Genomic DNA, 6,249 nt, shown 5'->3' with positions numbered 1-6,249 from the left:
TTTTTGAAACATGATGTAATGTATTTCAGCAACGTTGGAAAACGATATGCATAAACAATTCCTGAACGTACTGGCTTTAATTGATGAAGCAAACTAAGGCCTGAAGATCAATATTAATAAATTAATATTAGTAAATGAACATCAACATTAAACGGAATTTTAGGTTTCAAGAACATTTTGTTCATTTTCTACCAATAATAATAATGAAATTTCACAACAGTTGCAAATAGCAATTTCTTGTGCAATTGCAAATTAATCCTGCATTGCGACACTTCTGTTGATATTTACTCTTAATCACGATTGCACTAGTTTTCGTTATGAGGTTCATGTTCCTGGCAAAAAATAAGTCTTTGAAACTTTCAGAATAATCAGATCGATGTAATATCTCCGATCACAAGTTTCGGAAACTTATTTTGAAAGCATAAACTCAATGTTGATTCGAAGCGCACGTAATGTATTCCTACTTAACGAGAACAAAGTCAACGTAATAAATGAACATACGGCGACCTACCTTAGTACCACCATGGACGTACACATATTTATATATGCATCCTTGTATAAAGTAATGAGCCTACGTTTACATGCATGTGGGTATTTCTGCATGCTAAGAGAGGAATATATTATAATATATTGACCATTATTACGTACATCTCTCATTCTGCCATACATATATATATATATATATATATATATATATATATATATATATATATATATATATATAGATAGATAGATAGATAGATTAAATATAAAAGCAAGTTTAGTATTACTTTAATGACGTTGTTTAAAGTTTGGATGATCCCTGATTGTGCAAGTTTGCTTGTTTGATTGTCCTCGAGCCTTTAGTGACCTTCATTTAGCAGACACTATTAATTTTACAACAAATTAATTTCATGTTACTAATACGACATAATGGCAAATGTATATTCCTCTTCTACGACTCTGTTTCTCATTTCGACCAAATCCAATCGATTCATGCTCAAACTATAAGGTGATTGTACACTTCTGTTTCTCCCTTTACTGACGATGTCCTGTATGGCTACGTTCCTAGCTGAGTAATATGTTAAAAATGTGAGACCAAATTGAAATTATTTTCTAATATTAAATTTGCCCTAAGTTTTTTCCTGTCCAATTTTCAACCATGTTGCATGGTATGCACGAATAATTATAATATTTGATTATGTAATAATGCATGTATATCTGTATGAAAAATATACATTTTCAAAATGCATGAGATTCATAAAGGATTTTTATAATCTTATTTTCCAAAGAATGGTGGCGTGTGCTGGAGGACTTGGAGTGCGAATATTTGTTCCGATAGATGATGAACCATATCTGCTATTGAAAATTTAACCTGTGGCCACAGTTATGAACCTTCCGTCCACAGCAACTAATCTTAATGCTTAGATGAAATTCTAGCTTTAAAAATCGACATAAATACCTAAATTGAAGAAGAGCATATGGGCAAGCTGCATGCGTTTCGAAACGACGCGAAACCTAATAATTCATACTACATTATAACATTGGACATACTTGTTTTAAAGGTGCTAAGCGAAATTTAGCAGCATGACAGAAAAACAAGTGATAAGCATAGTACTAATTATAAGTGGTATACCAGTCATAGTTTGGGTGTAATTTGCGTATGTATGTCAACATCAGATAAAACAACAGCAATGAAAATTGTGTCCTCATGCATATTTTCGCTCTTTTTAAATCTTTTTATCTTGATTTCAGTTGTGAAAGATTTATCATGGATCATCTTTTCTCTATACACGTTCTGAAATATTTCTTTGGTAGTGTTGCATCAAACAAACTTGACTTTGAAAGAGATTTAGGGTTCGGTCTGGGTTTTCCTGAACCGAACATCAATGACCTTATGCACCGATACAAACATGGAGCATTGGTGTACTAAAATTAAACAGCATCCAAGTCCAAGGGCTTAAATAGCTCCCGGGGTGACGACGATGGCCCAAAATATCTGAATACTCGGCCCCAGGGGCCAAAGCCTAGGAACGTTTCATGGGAGGTAGGGTGTTCGTGACCCATCTCAGCAGCTACGGGCTTTGGAGAGTGCTCTGAGCTACCCAACGATTTTCCTACAAATTACTGCCATACGGTGGTTTGTCCTGGCATCTAAAATATATCATTGGCACAATACAATCAAGCACTGTTTTATACATATGTCATCTTCACATTAGGCTCATTAATTTCACTTGAAACATATTAATGTTAACCATTTACATCAACCTTATAGTCTGAAACAATCGATTTATTATTATTATTATTATTATTATTATATATATATATATATATATATATATATATATATATATATATATATATATATATATATATATATATATATACAGAAACTTAAAGTCATATATTTTTATTACCATTAAAATATCTAACTGCTCAATGAGGTCTATCGCATATCATTGTATTGAAATGATGTTAGTCATTTCTTGGTTAGATATATTTTGTTTTCATAAAACTAATTGCAATGAATGAATAAACTATTATGTGTACATTTTCTTCAATTACGACTAGCAAATTTGTTTTGACAAGACAGATATATATACAAATGTACTAAAATGTGATTATTAGATTGACACAGTATGATGGCCTACGATAAACATTATGTATCATCACACAAATACATTTAGTTTTGAATGTTGTCTTTTGCTAAGCCAATAAAACTAAAATGAAACAAACGGAGGTATTTCGTTCTAAAGAAACATGCACAATACATTACTATACACTTAACATACAATGGTTACGATCGATCTGAGCAGATGCATAAACAACATACAACTTTGTTTCACATTTTGCAAAGATCATAATAGAAGATAGTGTAATTTGAATTAACCATGACAATGATCACACTCGCCCAACCTTTTTAATTTTTGGTTTCGATGGAAAGCACGTGTAAAGTTTAGTCATACTTTAAACGAATGCACCATTATCTTACTCTGCTCAAGATTGCAGCAATTATACATCTAAAATGTACAGCAAGTGATGATAGTTACATAAGTAAAGAAAAGTGCCCTTTACACTTCTTAATTTAGCGGCGACACTGGAATCGCAGAATACAGTTTTCTATGCTCATATACGAGTGCATGGATCTTCATGTATACGTTCATGTCAATTATATAAAAAGCTACATGAGAATATGCATTTATGGGAATGTCCTTGTATAGCTATATATTTCATAGCACGGGGTTGAATTATAATATGTTCGAAGACAAAGTTTCTATACTTAAAATATGTGGTCTAGATTACTAATCATGTCCCTTTAGTCTTGTATATAATTATATTTATTGCGTCAGTTATTCCCCTCTAATATATCCATCCCATATCGTATTTTTTAAATTTTTGTGGTTACAAATGTATAATTGAAGCAATTTGCCACCTGTAGCTTTTATTCATTAAAGGTGTGAAATGTACGAGTAATGAATCGTTCAACGTTTTCCAACTTTAGTTACCAAATGTGTAATTTGACAACATTTCTGAACTTAAATCTAGTGCTGTAGGTTAATTAAAAATATGGAGGAATTAAAAAAACCTATACAAATTTTAAAATATGCAATATCAGCAAAGACTATAGCTTGTACCTAAATAACAGGCCTTTTTTGAATTAAAGTAAATGTGCCTCCAACTCGTTCAAGACCTGGGACTAATATTATATATACGAATCTTGCTATTTGGTTATACATATTGTCTCTACCTCTGTTTTCACCCCCTTCGTTGTGTATATATTTGTCTATCAGAATATCTATCTCTCTCTCTCTCTCTCTCTCTCTCTCTCTCTCTCTCTCTTCAATGCTATTAGCAGCTCACAACTAAGCAAGAAGTCTTCAACAAAGCAACCGATGCCCTTCACATATGTTATTAATTATTCTTAAAGAGTATGTTCTGCTCGTGTTCCAGGAGCCCTTAGAAGGTTACACTCGATGAAATTTATCTGTAATTTAACAATCCTGATAAACATATCACACCTGTCATGTTGGGAAGTTGACGTCCTTACTTTCTGTGTAGAGGCGTACGTGTGACGCTATCATCCCACTAGCTCACACGTGGTTAGACAAACACAGATTGAATCAAAGTTTTGCTTCAATCTGCAAATGATTTCAACTTCATGAAAAACTGTGAGATTTACACAAATTCGTCACCTTTTTCTTTTTTTATTCTGATAAATCAAATACTCAAATGAAATATATAAAAATGTAAAGCACTTTATGATATAAGAGTTTCGTTGTTTCTTTCGTTTTTCTCTTTGCAAACTGGTCAAAATATCAATGGTAACCTCAGAGAAAATTATTTGTCAAACGAAAATCATATTATATGCGACCAATAAACTGGAGGCAAAGACAAAGTTTGTTTCAAGGGAATAGTACCTTATTCTCTAGACAGGATAGATCTGCTTAAACTTTCTTAATAATGACTTTATGCCCATTCAAACAGTACTTCATTTTATGTTGAATTGAAATAACCACAGGCACTAGCTCAACGGGAAATTGATACATATAATGATGTTTTGATTATGCCGTGCAGACCAAAATAATCATATATTCCCAAATTAACGTGGTCTAAATTTATGTTTGCTTTTATAATATATTGCCACGATTCTGAACATGTTACACTTTGTCGACACATATATCTAACCTTTAGATATATTTGCTCATTTTGATTATAGGAACATTGTTAAATGTTCCCGGTCTTGATTCTATCACATATCATTCGGTAGACGGAAGAAAGGAATATGTCACCTACATATGTTAGAACACACCCTGCCTTGTTAAATAGTTACTAATGTTTAAATTATATATATATATATATATATATATATATATATATATATATATATATATATATATATATATATATATATATATATATATATATATATATATATAGTCAGTTGAAATAGTATATTACCATCGCTGAAAACAAGGAAAATCAGAGGATACAGACTGTTTTCAGCAAAGCGTTTACACATAATCAGACACTTTAAACTCGTTTATGTGAGTATATTATACAAATGAAATTGCAGAAAATCTAGAGGTGTAAAGAGGTTTGATAATAAGGAATATATTCCACAGAGTATAACGTGTGGATTGAATGACCATTAAAAGGTAAACAGAGGCTTGACACACATAACAGAAGACATAATCAATATCTACTTACTGACATTGACGAGGGAAAATTGTATACAACAATAGGAATGGAGGCTTGAAAGATAATTACCCCAAACATATTCCTGCAAATATTAAAAGCTCTTGCATATTTCATAAAGCACACGAATCCTTTATTTCATTAGTAACACATTTCAGCAACATTTGTTTAAAAAATGAGTGAAATAGATGAACTTCTAATATACATATAAAAGTTGAACTATGATGTTTTTGAAGCACCTTTCAAGGTATTGAAAAAACAAACTTTACTCTGAGTAAATTTAGAAATAATTGTCTAATAACTTCAACTAAATAATCAAGTTCTACAGTTTGATACTTAACAATAATACATAAAATTTGATTTCAGAGTAATTAAAATAAAGAAATATGAAGATATATGTGATGGTGGACTGCTAGGATCTTATATTTGGTGAGATTTAAGATAATGTTTGCACATATATCTACACACCACTCTAGTTAAACTGGAAAACTAGCTCATGGCAAATGTCATTGTGCTAAATCATGGCCAAACTAAAATTCTACGTTCAATAAAACGAAACAGAGCAAATTTAGATGGCGATAAGATAAGTTTAAAATGGAAGAGTATGTTTGCATATGGTATGCTATTATACAGAATGTGGAGTCATGTAGAAGATATAATATTACGGAGAGAACGCATACAGTGTTATTAAATCTTGTTTTCAAAGAATCAGTAAATACTTACCTTTACACAAGGATGGCACACTCATGAAATCTACTTTAATATTATACCTGTGATCTTCCTTCGAATCCTTACTTGTTGTGTAGGCTTGTAACTCTTGTATTGTTTACTATGATCGTTAAATTTGTAAAGAAGTATTTGCAAAATTAATATCATATTTATATTGTATATGTTGTAATCACAACCTTTTCTGTTGTACTCTTCATGATTAAAACGTTGGCTTTTTTAATACAAAAATCATTCAGAATCACAATATAATATTGTATCGTGTGCAAACTAAACACGGTATAATATTACACATTGACGTATCAAGGCAATCGACCTCATTTGGAAATATACGCCTAGTGTATTATA

This window comes from Sinohyriopsis cumingii, chromosome 14, assembly GCF_028554795.1.
Source record: "Sinohyriopsis cumingii isolate HCF-2022 chromosome 14, ASM2855479v2, whole genome shotgun sequence".
In the NCBI taxonomy this organism is placed as follows: Eukaryota; Metazoa; Mollusca; class Bivalvia; order Unionida; family Unionidae; genus Sinohyriopsis; species Sinohyriopsis cumingii.
Note: the sequence above shows the minus strand (reverse complement) of the source record.